The 15,976-nt window shown below is 40.8% G+C and overlaps 1 long non-coding RNA gene across 2 annotated transcripts in view; it reads right to left on the bottom strand.

The window, feature by feature from the left end:
• LOC115090988 overlaps positions 1-15,144 on the bottom strand; it is a 40,194-nt gene extending 25,050 nt beyond the window's left edge. The window contains exons 1-2 of one of the 2 annotated variants that reach the window (XR_003856560.1): positions 15,013-15,144; positions 13,850-13,922 (exon numbers count right to left, since the gene is read on the bottom strand). This is a non-coding gene — a long non-coding RNA (uncharacterized LOC115090988). The remainder of the gene's footprint in view (positions 1-13,849; positions 13,923-15,012) is intronic. The other variant, XR_003856561.1, reaches the window with a different exon arrangement.
• Positions 15,145-15,976: the final 832 nt, after the last annotated feature.

Raw genomic sequence — 15,976 nt, 5'->3', positions numbered from 1 at the left:
CTACACCTTCGACTACTGCAACTCCTTACTAATTGAATACCTTATTCAAACCTCAAACCGCTCCAGATTCTGCAGAACTCAGCAGCCAGAGTTCTGACAGGAACAAAAAGAAATGAACACAACGCCCATATTGATCTCACTTCATTGGCTCCCAATTAAAGCACGCATCGAACACAAATCAATGACCATCATTCATAAAATTCTAAAACAATAATCAAGGACTAAATGGCTTAAACATAACCCCCCCAGAATCCTCAAAGAAACCTACGTTCAAACAACTCAGGATGCTTAAACATCCCCATCAGAGATGCGCATCTAACAAGAGAAAGAGCCTTTTCCATTGCCTCCCCTAAATTTTGGAACTCCCTACCTAAAGATCTGAGAACCCAACCTCAAAATGTTCAAAAAAGACCTAAAAACATTGCTGTTTCGCAAATTCTACACTGACCTTCCTAACTCCCAATCGAACTTTCATCCAAAAACCTCAAAATAACTTCTCTCCAATCCCTCCTCCTCCCACATAATGATACTTTCTGGACTTGAAATGTTTAACCTTTGTTTAATATGCACATTGTTATACTTTTTCCACAATTGTTGAGAGTTACAATTTAAATTTTGTAAACCGTTATGATGGCTTTACCGAATGACGGTATTTAAAACTCAATAAATAAATAAAATACGCTCCGCCTTGCTTGCTTCGTCACCAGAACTTGGATGATTCTCCTGCAGCTGTAGAACCCAGCAGACAAGCCCGCCGCATAAAACTAGAATAGCAGCTCTGAGACTTAGAGCAAACACGTCAACAATCCTCTTAAATACCACCTCCAACTTCCAATCTTGCACGTCCCTCAACCAGACAGGGAAAGACCCACTAGGACCCAAAAACCCCAGGAGGAAGGCTCTAAAACTCTAAAAATATCGTAAATACTGTAGAACTGCAGGTCTGCCTATCTACCATCTGCTGGAGACAAAAATACTAAGGAGCTGCAAGTGGAACAGTCAGTAAAACTGTCTCCATCTGCTGGTAGGGAAGCAAAACCCTGGAGTCTGGACTGATCTGGGTACGTATAGGGAAGAGTGCGTGTACCTTATCGAGGTAAGCCGCTAAAGTGCAGAGATGTACTTTCACCAATGCTGTAGTGAGGCCTGAATCAGAAAGGAAGAGCAAGTTTGTTAGCAAGTGCTTGGGGTTCACAAGAAAAACGGGTCCAAGGTTTTCTCTGATTCATTTGAAGGTATAGCGCTTTCTGGCAGATGGCTTTCTAGCTGGAACCAAAATGTTTTTGATTGGCCTAGGCAAAGAGATTAGCAATTACTAAGCACTCAACATCCAAATGATTAGACTAAGGAATGGAAGGTTTGGATGATAGCATGTTCTTTCATTCTGTCTTCAGATATATGGGGGCATTGCTGGAAAGTTGTTCGAGATATGCAAACTGTCTGTCACACTGGAGCTATAAGAAACAAGCCAAAGTGTGTGGAATCTAGACTTATTGAATTGCCTGGCCATAATATTATTGTGCTGAGTAAGAACAGAGTCTTGTCTACAGCTATTCCTGGATTCACAAGGTTTCCAAAAATGTTAAGTGAACTTTTACGGATTAAAATATTTTAGAGCCAAGTACAGAAGTTGTGTATAACTGCATTATTATGTGCCTTGGTTATTGGAGGGGGCAGATTTAACTGAAACTAAGAAGTGTGGAATCTAGACTGCTCTACTGGGTTTGAGGGAAAAAAAATCCTTTCAGTGGATTAAACTCAAGTACATTCAAGGAATATTTTGTTCACTGATAATCTCAACTGTTAAAAAGCCCTCCCCTCCCTATCCCTCTACCTACCCACCCCAGAGGTTGCTCTTCTAATATAGTCTTGCTGGAGTACATAATTGGTGGTAAAATAATTTACTAATGATTTAGCAGATTAAAGGAGTTCTCTATTAAATCAAACAGGATGACTATTATTCAATATAACTATGGAGCTTTTAACTTGAAGCAAACCTTCTGGAAGTTTAGGGCTTGCTCCATTTGTTCACAATTCTCAATGAAAATGGAGTTAGCTCACCTTAAAGCTGAATTATCCTCAATAAAAAAGGAATTAGCAACCACCAAGGAAGCCTCACCCACTTTACAGCACTCAGGAACCTCATCTCCCCCTACTACAGAATTTTCAGAAACTCAGAAGCAAATAGTTTACAGTTGGCTCAGATAGGCTAAGACCTATGATCCAAAGATACCCATTCTTCACAACTGTGCAGCCTAGATGCCCTCCTCCTCCATTTGCACAGAGCATCCAGAAATCCAAGAATTAGATTACAGTGGTTCTGGTAGGATAAGACCTGTGATGCAAGGACACCCAACTCTCAAGTGACAAGTACCAAATGTCTTCTGTGTATTGGAAAATGAAGAAGCTCTAGCAATGGAAACTGATGTATCAGAAAGGAAAGAAACCCAATGTGCACAGAAATTCCATAACAAAACCAAAAACCATAAGAAAAAGCTCACTGTGCTGGAAGACCCAGACAGAGGCACGAATTTGGGAACTCTTTTTGAGGGGGAAAACTAGTTAAATACCTTCTAGGATCCTCAGCTGGTAGAAATGCTAGTCAGATATTCAATGCAACCAATGGAGAAAGTTAAAGACTCTGAAGTTGACCTTATCATCCATCTTGAAACCAACAACCTTGCTAGAATCATCTAAATTGTACAGAGATTTTCAGACTCCTGGGAAGCAGATTAGGCACTTGGTAAAGACTATTGCCTTTTTTAGAAGTGTTACCTTTTCATCAAAAGGGGAAGGAGAGGCTAAGCCATATAAATAAATTCAATGCATTGCTCAAAACCTGGTGTAAGGAAGAAAGTTGTGGATATATTGGGGGCTGGGGCCATGTATGGAACAGTAAACTGCTCCATGTCAAAGATGGCTTACATCTGTCTATGGCAGGAAAAAGGATCCCAAATGAAAAATTAAAACCATATACCATAAGGCATTTAAACCAGAGGACTGGGGCAGCAGAAGGAAATAGAAATGTCACCCCCATCTCCAAGATGCGGGTGAATAAATAAATAGAAATCAGCTGAATAGGGTTGAAAAGATATCCAAGAAGAAAAGCAAGCTGAAGGAGAGAAGCTGGAAAGTGGATTTGAACATAGTGTTACAGCGACATGGTTCACTGAGCTTCATGACTAAGATACAGCCATCTTTGGATATAACTTGTCTAGGAAGGACAGAGTACAGAAAAATGGAAGAGCTCTATATCAGAAATATCCAAGCAACTAAAATTCTAGGGACATGGGAGTAGGGATGCAGGATTACACGCGGTCCTTAAAAAAGGTGCTTCCATTTATATCAGTGTGGTCTACACACCTCTGACTCAAACAGAAGAACTGTTAGACATCCAAAAGGTGGGAAAGGGAGAAATGTTGCTTCGATATTTCAATCTGCCAGATGTGAATTGGAATATCCCTTCTGTGGGAATCTACAAGGCAGAGAGATGATAGATGCTTTTCAAGAGGCTCTGCTCAAACAAATGGTAATGGAACCCATGAGGGAGGGTACGATACTTGACCTGGTGTTCACAATCGGGGATAACGTCTCAAAATGTCAGAGTAGGTACCCACATGAACAGCAGTAATCAGATGGTATGGTTTAATATTGCGAACAGGATACAGAGAAGACACACAAAGACCCAAGTTTTGAATTTCGCAAATACAGACTGTGTCAAAATAAGAATATTCCTGGAGGAAGAACTGGAAGACTGGGAGAAAATGGGTGAGGTGGAACAGTGGGCCAAATTAAAAGCAACTATTACAAAAGCAACAAATTACTTTTCTAATATATAAACAAAAGTTAAGAGGAAAAAGAAACCAACCTGGTTCTTAATGGAAGTGTCTAAAAAAATAAAGGCAAAAAATAGCACTCAAGAAGCATAAAAGATCCCAAAAAGAGGAACATAGGAAAGACAAAAATAACTGGCATGGAATGGCTCCCCTATGAGGAAAGTCTAGAAAGATTAGGGCTGTTCACCTTGGAGAAGAGATGGCTGAGGGGGGGATATAAGAGGTCTATAAAATCATGAAAGAACTTGAACGGGTAAATGTGAATTGGTTATTTACTCTTTCAGATAATACAAAGACTAGGGGGTACTCCATGAAGTAGTACGTAGAACATTTAAAACAAATTGGAGAAAATTATTTTACTCAATGCACAAACTCTGGAATTTGTTGCTAGAGGATGTGGTTAAAGCAATTAGTGTATCTGGGTTTAAAAATGGTCTGGATACGTTCCTGGAGGAGAAGTCCATAAACTACTATTAATCAAAAGGGAATAGCCACTGCTTGTCGTCAGCATTAATAGCATGGAATCTATTTAATGTTTGGGTACTTGCCAGGTACTTGTGATTTGGATTGGCCACTGTTGGAGACAGGATACTGGCCTTGATGGACACTTGGTCAGACCCAGTATGGCATATCTTATGTTAAAGAGTACCTAGTGAAACTAAGGGAGACTAAGAAAGAAATCAGGAAAGCAAAAAGGTCAAGTGGAAGAAAGATTTGCCAAAGAGGTAAAGCGAGGTGACAAAACATTTTCAGATATATCATAGAAAGGAGGCCAGGAGTGGAATAGTGAAATTGAAAAAGTGACGAAGAGCAATGTGTGGAGAAAATTGAAGAAATGGCCGAAATATTAAATACTTCAAGTTCGGTGTTCACTAAAGATGACCCTGGAGAAGGACCGCTGCTGGCAGACAAGATCATAGATGGGGATGAGGCAGACAGAACTCCGTTTACAGAACAGAATGTAGGGGTAGAGCTAGGCAAACAAATTAGACAAGGCCATGGGGCTGGATGAGGTATATCTTAAGATACTGAAGGAGCTCAGATATGTTGGCGGGTATGCTGAAGAACCTGTTCAATAGACCCTTGGAAATGGGAGGGTTGCCACGGGATTGGAGAAGAGGGTGACGGTCCCACTTCACAAGAGTGGTAGCAGAGGGGAGGCTGGAAGCCACAGGCCAGTTAGCCTCACCTTAGTGGTGGGAAAATTAATGGAGACGCTGCGGAAGGATAGTATAATGGAGACGCTGCGGAAGGATAGTAAACTATCTATATTCTGGTAGGTTGATTGGACCTAAGGCAGCATGGATTCACCAGGGGAAGGTTCTGTCAGACAAATCTAATTGATTTTTTTGATTGGGTGACTAGAGAATTGGTTTGAGGAAAAGTGCTTGATGTGATCGCTTGGATTTTAACAAACCTTTTGATACAGTCCCGCATAGGCTTGTGAATAAAATGGGAAGCTTGGGAGTGAGTGTCAAGGACCGATAGACAGTGTGTAATGGTAAATGGAACCTACTCTGGAGAGCCATGATAAGCAGAGTGTCACAGGGATTGGTGTTGGGTCCTGTTCTGTTCAATATTTTTGTGAGCAGAAGGGACAGAAAGCAAAGTTTGTCTATTTGTAGAAAATACTAAGATCTGCAACAGAGTGGACACACATGAGTAGCGAGAATGAAAAGTGATTTAAGAAAGCCTGAAGAATAGTCGAAGATTTGGTAGCTGGATTCAATGGCAAGAAGTGCAGTCATGCATCTGTGATGTGGTAATCCAGAAGAGCTGTATATAAATGGGGGGTGAAATACTAATGTGCATGGACCTACAGAGGGATCTTGGGGTAAGAGTGTTTGGTCATTTGAAGATGGCGAAGCAATGTGACAAGGCGATAGCTAAAGCTGTAAGAATGCTGGGCTGCATAGAGAGAATAACCAGTAAGAAAAAGGAAGTGATAATGCCCCTGTACAGGTCCTTGGTGAGACCTCATCTGGAGCACTGTGTTAGGTTCTTGAGCCCTTATCTCAAAAAGGATTGAGACAGGATGGAGACAGACCAGAGAAAGGGGACGAAAATGATGTGGTATCTATATCAAAAGACCTGAGGAGAGACTGAAGGACCTGAATATCTATACTCTGGAAGACAGGAGGTGCAGGGGAAGTATGATACAGACCTTCAGAAACCTAAAAGGTTTTAAATGATGCATAGACTTTGAACCTTTCCATTGGAAAGAAAATAGAACTAGGGGACACAAAATGAAACTCCAGGGGGCTGACTTAGAACCATCAGGAAATATTTCTTCATGAAGAGGGTGGTGGATGCCTGAATGCCCTTCCGGAGGAAGTGGTGAACATGGAAATAGTCAAAGAATTCTAAGAGGCATGGGATAAACCCTGTGGATCACTAAAGGCTAGAGGATGGAAATAAGTTAAGTGTGCTGGGGGGATAACTTGCTGGTACAGTAGTTACTACTCTTAGCAGAAGGCAGAAGCAGAGACTACTACCTTTAACCAATATGCTTTTAATGCAACTGCAACACTACTCCCTGCTTAGATGGCGGGGGGGGGGGGGGGGGGGGGGAAGAGAAGAGGAATTGGATTCAGGGAACAACCAAGGGCCCCTTCCATTGACTACTGATACACAGACTGCTTCTACGGAAAGTCCTACAGGAAACAGAGAAAGTGTACATGGGGGTAACTTTCTGGGGTAGCAGTTACTATCCTTAACAGAAGGCATGGAGATTACTAATTTTAACCATTAAGTCTTGATTGATTTAATGCAGGTGCAACATTGCTCCCTAAATCAATGACAGGTGGAAAAGGGGAAATGGATTCCGACAACCAAGAGGGCCCCGATATGCAGACATAAGGGAAAAAGCACAGGACTGTTTCTACAGCCACGTCCAGAGCAAAGCACATCAAGCAGCACTGAATTTTCAAAAAAGCTCATCACCCAAGTAAAAAATGTTAACAGCAATTTTTATGGGTTAACATAAGACTAGGGGATAACTGCACGGAGCGGCAGTTACTAAGGAAGCTTGCTGGGCAGACTAGATGAACCATTTGGTCCTTTACTGGTTATTCTTCTCTCTATGCAGCCCAGCATTCTTACAGCTTTAGCTATCGCCTTGTCACATTAAAAAACAATGTGTTGTAGCAGTTTCTGCACTGCTATGGCAATTAGCAGTATTGGTAGAAAAGTGTTTAAAAGGCCTGTGGTTGAGTGGAGGATTGAGGCGAAGAGAGTCCCTCAGCCAGTCAGATCGCTAGATAGACCTGAATAAAATTGATCTAGTTTTCTGTTCCGCCCCAATGCAAGCAAGTCAATTGACAGCTGACCCCCTAAATAGAATTTGTCAGCCATTATCACAAAGACCACTTGTGCGGTCGAATACTCTGCTAAAATGATCCACCAATATGTTAGAGATTCCTGGAAGATAGGTGGCTTGTAGGACAGTTGAATGTCTAGTTGCACACTCCCAAATCTTTAACACTTCCTTGCAGAGAGGCCATGATTCTGTGCTGCCCTGTTTGACGTAAAACATAACCTGGAAGGCTGTTTGAATTAAGATGCACAAGCATTGATAGAACACCACTCAATGCCAGAAGACTGATCTGATAGTGGCTCTCCTCACGAGACCAGGCGCTATGAAGCACCCCCTCCTTTCAAGGTGGTGTCTATTGCTAGTGAGACTTGATGAGGGGAAAGTGCGAACCAGCGCTCAGTCCTGAAACATGCGTGGCTTTTACCATCAGTATAATGCTCGCCTCGGAAACCTGGTCTGTGGTTTGTAACTGTTGGATCAACGATCCCTTTGTTAACAAAAGTTAATTTTACAAAGATGGTTAAGGGAAGAACTTCCTACTATAACTCCAAAATACTGCATGCCACGTGTGTAATGGAAAAACATAGAAAAATTGGATTTAAATAAAATGACGTTAACGGTTTCTAAAGATATGGGATAAATATTTGCAGTCTCTGCTGCACAAAGCATGCAACTTGCTTTTGAATGATTTACCGTATATGAATCAAATTAGATTTTTCAAAGGCTATTATGATAGGGATGGAGCTATGCATCACAAAGATCTGGGGCATACTGAGGGAAGGGGGTTTAAGGGTATATTACTGGTTATACATTATGTTTATGTTGAAAAAAAACCTAATAAAAGGTATTATGTTCTGCTCTGCTTGGTGTTGGTAAGACACCTGCCGCCAGGTCTGTTATTAAAAAAAAAAATTGAAACATAAAAGGCTGATCAGTGGGACCACCTGCAATGGCTGCCACCGTACAACTTGACACAATGAGACACACTCTTGCTATCACCCACAGAGGTCAGTAATTTGTGTATGAGAAATATCATGGTGTACACTCAATCCATAGTCAGAACTGCACTTTCCCGCAGCCAGTCTATTATTGCTCCAATAGATTTCATTCTGTGAACAAGTACTACATTTGGCTTCTCAAAATTGGACCAGAAATGCACAAATTTTGTAGAAGATGGACAGTCTGGTGTAAGGATAGCAATGCTTATTCTCAGTGATTAGCCAATCCTGGTATGGGAGAAACTTGAATCCCCTGGTGAATAGGCATGCAGTTACCACTGTAAAGACTCTCAGGGCTGCCAATAAGGCAATCCACCATGAGGCGAAGGTAGCGTCACTGGAAAGGTTTAATAGGTATATGAGCATATGCATCCTTCAGATAGACAGTGCGCATCCATTCCTGCATCTGGATAAGGGAGAATCACTCTCTTGGAATTCATTTTTAATTTCTCCTGAAGTAAATATTTATTCAAGGGTCTCAAATCCAGCATGGAACCTACTGATTTCTTGGGGGCTGAGGAAATATTGGGAATAGAAACCTTGTCCATGCTGGGATGCAGGGCTTGGTTCTATCATTTGTTGGTGAAGTGACTACACTTCTTGGCAAAGCTGTGTCAAAAGACAGATGGTGATCATGATTTAAGCAGCGTGAAGGAGATGGTAACTGGGAGAAATGAAAACAGTATACAGACTCCACAACATGGAGGACCTTGAAGTCCTTGGTTATCTGACACCATGCCTCCAAGAAGATAGTTTTGAGGTATCAAAAACTGGGCCCGAGTGTATGCTGGGTCTGTTGTGTAGTCTTAGGGTGATGACGCTCACAGGTCAGACCAGAAGTAGTAGCCAACACTGGGTTGTAAATAGGCGGTACTGCTGAAAAGGCTGGAATTGATGCCTGTTAAAGTATTACTGTTTGTAACTCGGGGACCCCACTGCTACATTCCACTTCTTAAATTTGTCAGAGACCAGGTAAGGCCGATAACTTCTCATCAACGCTACTTGCCAAGAACCACATAACAGGCCAAGCTCCAATAGAAGCTGAGGTGTGTGAAATGGAGTAGAAAATTTCAGACAGAATAGAGATGGTGATGAATGTACTCTTCCAAAAGCAATTGCAGGCAATAAGACCCTCCTTTCCAGGTTGTAGAAAAACCTTCAGATTTTGAAGACACTCATGATATTGTAGCATATAGAAATAGTGCGTACAGAAGACCAGTGGTTGGAATCTCTCCAGAATACAGGCAGAGGGTTAATATCAGCCAGGTTGATTGATTACAAAACTTTGTACAGGTGGTATATGCATCCCTCTCACCTACATAAAATCAATGCCAAGTGGTCAGCAAAATGTTGGAAAGGGTGCGATTAGATTGAGACTTATTGGCACCTTTGGTGGCAGTGCCCCATCATTGCAACGCTGTGGGTAACAGTGGCCCAATGGCTACAAGACATTCTTACTACCGGTTACCCTCTAACCTACTCACGCTTTGCTAAATGTGGAATACTTCCGTGAGAATAAATGAGTAAATTGGTTCAGTTTGCCTGTACAGCCACCAGATGTGAGATAGCCAGAAGATGGCATGACCCCTTATCCCCATCTTTTACTGATGTCAAGCAGGGAATGGATACAATCTTTTGCCTTAGTAGAATAACTGCCTACAAAAACAAAACCATGGGATCTTTTGCGAAGATTTGGACGGATTACAAACGCTGGAGGGAAAAATACCACACCACCAGTTCCCATTCATAAGACGGACCCTTTGGTATTTAGGGAATGATTTATGGCTATTACCTCTAGTAGTGAAGTGAGTTAAGGGGGTTGGGGGGGAGGCAGGGGTAATAAATGACAAAAGCCATGTTTGAGGTAAAAACCATTTATTTGAGTTGTACATATTGTTGTAGTGACTATGTATCAAAAGGAATGTTGGCAATTTAGTTTCATGTTTTCACACTGATGTATGGAATGCTTGCTCAATAAAAGCTTTAAATTGAAAAAAAAATAGTGCATAGATATGGGCAATAAGCATGGAGCTTTGGAAGATATTCTTGCCAAGATGTTCTAGTAGCCTTTTTCAGGGAAGACTCGATGATGACTGACTGATGTACAACTCCAAATCTCAGATTTCTGGACTCTATATTTGAGATCCAGCATCGTAGCCATAGGAATGGCTAAGACAAGTGTTTCCCACATTCTCATCTGAAACCTAATATTGTGGACTGGCAGGGCTGCTGGATCTGACTGAGCATCCAATATCTGGAGGGGCCTGATGCTAAACACTATCCCCACCTTTTCAATGAACTTTTAATAGGACAGGTAGTCCGGGGCAATGTATGTCAGGCATATCTGGAAATGGGTTAGAAGGTATAGCCATAGACCCCTCTTCTGAATGTGAGGGGGAAACACGATCCAGGAGGCTCTTCCGATTGCCTTGAAGGGGAAAAGCTTTGATCAATCGCCTCTGCGTGACTTGACTTTGCTGCCATTGAGTGAGAAGATGACAAACCCTGTATCAAGGGTTCTGATGATGTGATCTGGATGGGCAATATTTGGACTCTGGTCCAAGATACTGCTGCAGCAATGCTGCAGAAGTGGCAAGATCATTCCCTTCTGTTTAGATAAAAAGGTAAAGAAATTTCTCATTAGATCTACAATTTGGTTGAGCGATTGGCTAGTCCTCTGACCTGGTGTAAGACAGTAAGCTTCCGCTTCAGAGATAAGGATAGGTTCCTGCATCTAAATTTTTTTTTTTTTTAATTTTTATTTTTTTAGAGACAGTATGAAGCATAGCAGAGCTGGAGTCTAACTGGAAGCCCTCCACTATTAATCTAGACAGATAAGGGCTATGGAAGTTGGAGGGAGTAGCTGGCCTTGAGTGTATACTGCAGTGTAGGTAATGCAGCTCGATAATTCTGGCATGGAGTGCAGTACCGTGAATGCTTTGGAGTGAAGAATTAGGTTTGTGTTGATGCATACATCAGTTGCACTGAAGTGACTAGCTGCAAATGGGCAACCATGCTTGTTTTTGAACTGTGCATCGAGGGGCCTTTAGGATAGCAGATCTATGCTTCCTGTAGCACTGACTTATTTTTCTTCAATGTAGGGCAATTGTATTACTCAACCCAGTGGTTTCGATTTGGGCCGAATTGGGGGGAATCCTTGAGGAGCTCCTGATCAACTCATTATGGCAAAGCCGTCAATGTTGCAGTGCAGGAGGAGGATCTATTGCAGTTTGAGAGACTTGCGCATGTCCTGTGTGGTGTGCCCTGAAGAGCTGAGAATGCGGCACATCTGTCCACAGGCATAACAGTGTATCTAGGCATAGTCCAGAATGAAGCAAGGATAACATAAGAGACATCACCTTACCATGGATAACAGTGCTTGAACCCATTCACTGATTTCTTCTTGCCAGCCATTTTGAGGCAGCAAATCTTTTGTAGTGCTGTTGTAGATGCTGCAGTGCAACTAAACATTAAGAAAACTGAATAAAATACTGAAAAAAAATTACCTGGAGAGACTGAGTATATACCTGTTCTGTGCCCAGACAAAAGATGATTAAAGAGGCTCATGAGGCAACTCCTACAGCTTTGAGTGCTCAGTAGCACTCAAAGCTCTACTAGTTAGGAGACGATTCAGTTCAGTGCTGCCAGATGATGTCACTCACCTATAACAGGTAATTTAGCCTACTTATAAATGGAAAATGGTTCTTATATTTGATCTTGGCCAAGAAGCATTTCAAATCAGGATGGTCCCCCCCCATTCTTAGCCTATTGACAGATCAGTGCCAAACCAGGAGAATTAAACCTGTTAAAATACAGATACAGCTAGTCCTCAAATTCACAAGCATAAAACCACCAACATTTTAAACCAAACACAAAGCTAAAAATCTATTTAAACTAAGCAGTTTAGGGTTTTTCTTATGGGGAGTAACATTCATTGAATGAGACTTTGAGAACAAAAACACCAAAACAGTACCTTATGGTACATGAGACCCAATCATCCATTACATTAACGTACCACCCATTGTTTAAAAGCTAGGTAAAAGTTTACAAAAGAAAAAGTTAAATTATAGCCATTAAATTGATGAAAACTTAAACACTTCAAGTACAGTATTAGGTCAAAAAGAAAATACTGTTTTCCTAATGTATGATATACTACAATGGCTTGTAAGAATAAAGGGGGGGGGGGAGGGGGGGAGAAAACCATCCTCCACACTGACAAACTAAACAGACTCATTTCAGAAACCAATGATGTGTGTTCCTTAAAGAGAACTTTAACATTGTGACAGACAAAACCAAACTGGCTCAAAGTCTGCCTGGTTGTGATTTTCCTACTTTGGGTAGAACATAAATCTCCATGCTCAACACATTTGCTCCCCCTACCTCAATATTTTATACCAGAGCTTTCAACACCTTTCTTACACTGCCCTCCATTAGTTCCAAGCATACTCAATCTGCTTCAGTACTGGCTTCAAATGCCCACATAACCAGGTCTATAAAGGCTTGCCTATCTTCCTCTGTGATCCTTAAAATAGCAATACTAAATCCATGTCTTCTAATAATCCACATAGCTATCAAAACTATCAAAGCCAATTTCCAAACATATGGCTTCCTAATGCTCATTGAGATTTGGATTTTAACCAATCACTTAATGCATGTTACCCCAAAAGCTTCTTGGAAACAATGCACTTGTTATTTCAGGCAAGAACTCCCCTACAGCATTTTGTGTTAGTGGTTCTCAACTTTTCAGTAACCAAGCCTCAACTGATGGAAAGCAGACAAGATTTCTCACCTCCTTAAGAGTCCAAATCAGGAAGGCAGCAACAGTGGCTTAAGAGAAAATAAATATCCCTCCTTTTGTCATCTTCCCTCCCTCCCTCCCATCTCCATTTCCCCTTATGTCCTTTTTCCCCACTCAAGGTTCTGTAAAGACAAAGCTCCTAGGGAGGAGCAGCCTTTCACTCTGCCATATAGCTGTCCTGCAGTCTTGTGACCTAAGATGGGAGATGAGAAACATATGCATGAGGTGAAGACTGCAAACAGTGCCTTCTGACTCAGTACCTTGGCATGTGTACCCTGTATGGCTGTCTTGCTTGAGGCTAATCTCACAGGTAGAAAAATGTGGCTCTAAAGGACTACAGCAATTAATATTGGCCAGTCTTTTCACAGCTAAAAAGTATATTCAATTGCCTCATATAGCCTACTTTAAACAGTTAGAAAGCCTGTGTAGTTGTCAATCACTGCTGCAGCCTAGTTTCTACTTAGACTATTTCCTATTTCCTCTAGTAAATTCATATTACTGGAGGAGAACCAAGAAGAAATGCAACATATGAAACTAAAAGGTAAACCACAGCTGATAGCCTCAAGAGCTGGGAACCTTTTACTTATGGATTTAAAAAAAAAAAAAAAGGTAATTCAGGTTTCCAATTGTAAACACTTTAAGCAATCACTTTGATTAAAGAGTTGCTTCTCAATATAAAATGCCTCCAAGTTAGAGAGCTGGGGGTAGTTTAAAAAAAAAAATGTATTACATTCAAGCTAAAAAATGCCAGCCATGGCATAAATAAGCCAGCTATTAAATCTTCATCTCTTCATTAAGTCACTTCAACAGCTGTTTTGCAAATGGAGTTATTCCATTCAAAAACACACCCCGGTTACAATAGTTAGAAACAGTAGTTTAAATAGGAACATCAAGTACTTACAGATTAAACTAACCTTTACTGGCAGTGCTGTTGGGTTTTTCTTCTCTACCAGAAAGTATCTGAAATTCTGCTGCTAGTTAACAGAAACACAAATTATATTAAACTAAGAAGTTTAATCCATGAGGTGTAAAAAAAAAGAAAAAGAAAAAAAGTTGTATCATTCCCATTAAAAAGGTCTGACATTTTACAACGTGGGTGGTTTTTTGGGCCTAGCAGTTTCCTCCTGATCTTTTAGGTTTCCAGCTCAAATCAGAACCCAGAACCAGAGCCGGGATCTGGCACCGTCAGCCTTCATTAGCTACTGCGTGACATTTTCCCCCTTATTTTATACCCCTTTCAAACTCACAGCAGTGAGTCAGCCAGGGATCATGCACCAGGACTCCTTCCGGAAACCCTGTAATCATGAGCCCTAAATCCAACCATTAGGTATTGCCACTGTACAGTGACTGAACCCTGCCTTTGCAGCATCCCCAGCCAACCCAAGTTGTGGAAGACTTGACTCAGGAATTGAACATGGATCATTTGCATTGTTGTGTACAGCACTGCCACCGAGCTACCGGAACAGCCCACAATTTGGGATTTTAAATAAATCACATTGCTATAAAATGTCAAACCCTGTGACCATTCCAAAATAATGCAACAGACCTGAAGTTAATATTGAAACAAAACTGCTGTTGAAGCAATAGAACTCAAATGGAATCCTCCTGAACACTAAATGTGCCAGATATGTTAATATTTGAAGTACTGGAGACCAAACTTGTGTTTATTTCATTAAGTGCTAAAATCATGTTAACATGTTGGTTTAAGACACTTCACTACCAAGAAATTATATCCAGAAGAGGAAAAGGGGTAGGGAAGGGGGGTGGGGGGGTTGTCATGTTTTATTAAAAAAGGACTGGGAGCTGCTGCTCCATGATATACAACATAGATGGGCCAACCTATAAAATCTTAACTGATACATTGTTTAAATAGACATTTTTAAAAGTCTTAACAGGTAGAGGTTTAGATCAAAATTGACTCCACCCTCTCCCCACACAATACACCTCCAGTTTAATACCATCTTTTAATCAACCCATTTAATTTGAATTTTGTTGCAAAACTGCAATATTTAACACTACAAGGGATAACAGTTTAAATACTCTTAAGGAAATGACAGAACATACTTGTGCATCCATTTAGGACAATGCTTGAAGATCGTGTAAGTTTTCTTTATACTATTTTCTGTGCAATAAGTGAGGGTTCTTTTTTTTCAACACCCGACATGTGAAACTGCTCCAAGCATCTCACAAGAAACTGGAAAGCAATTAGTAATGACAAAACTGTTTTTCAGTCATCAAATCAAACTTCAAAGAAATATTCCCGGTGAAAAATCTGATCCATTAAAGCACATTTATAAATTTGTTGGCCCAGCACCAGTTTAAGCCTTTATTTAGGGTGCATAACTTGCTACTGGCTAAAGCCACCTGCAAAAAAGTATCACACTTCTTTGTTAACAGTAGTGAGTCTCATGGCATTTCTTTTTCTGTTCCATTCTGAGTGTAATTCACCTATTGCAGGAGTTCTTAAATGGATGGGACTGGTCTCAGCTCTCTCCAACCATCAATCTCATCAGAAACTTGCCAGTTATTTAGTTACATAATGGTTTTGTGACTAACTAGCAGGACTAAGTTGAACTCTCAAATACACAAAGAATTAACTGAAACCATTTTTGTGTTATCCTGGGTGGAGAAAGCCAAACTTTCAGTAATTTGTTCATGCCTTTGTAATGTACACAAGGGTTATGCTCTGTACTAGGTTTATATCTGCTAGTAATTTTTAGAACTTCATAGATCTACATTCTTAATTACTTGAACTATGTTTCTACTGGATAAAAAATCTGAGAAAGAAGTTTAGAAGTAGGCCTTGAAAGAAAAGACTTGCCAAAGAATATTTAGTTTAACCTGTTGAGTCAGTTCCCAATTGACCAGCTACTGAATAATTTTCTATAAAATACTAGGCTTTTTTTCTTGTGGTTTAACAAACCACTGCAACTATCCCTTAAGGTAAAGAAACACCCCCCCCCCCCCCCAAAAAAAAAAAACACTGTCAAATATTTCCAACTGTAGGATCTGAAAGCTCTACAAATGG

The sequence above is a fragment of the Rhinatrema bivittatum genome, chromosome 4 (assembly GCF_901001135.1).
Source record: "Rhinatrema bivittatum chromosome 4, aRhiBiv1.1, whole genome shotgun sequence".
Classification (NCBI taxonomy): Eukaryota; Metazoa; Chordata; class Amphibia; order Gymnophiona; family Rhinatrematidae; genus Rhinatrema; species Rhinatrema bivittatum.
The sequence above is the reverse complement of the archived record's forward strand: the minus strand, read 5'-3'. Positions and strand labels throughout refer to the sequence as shown.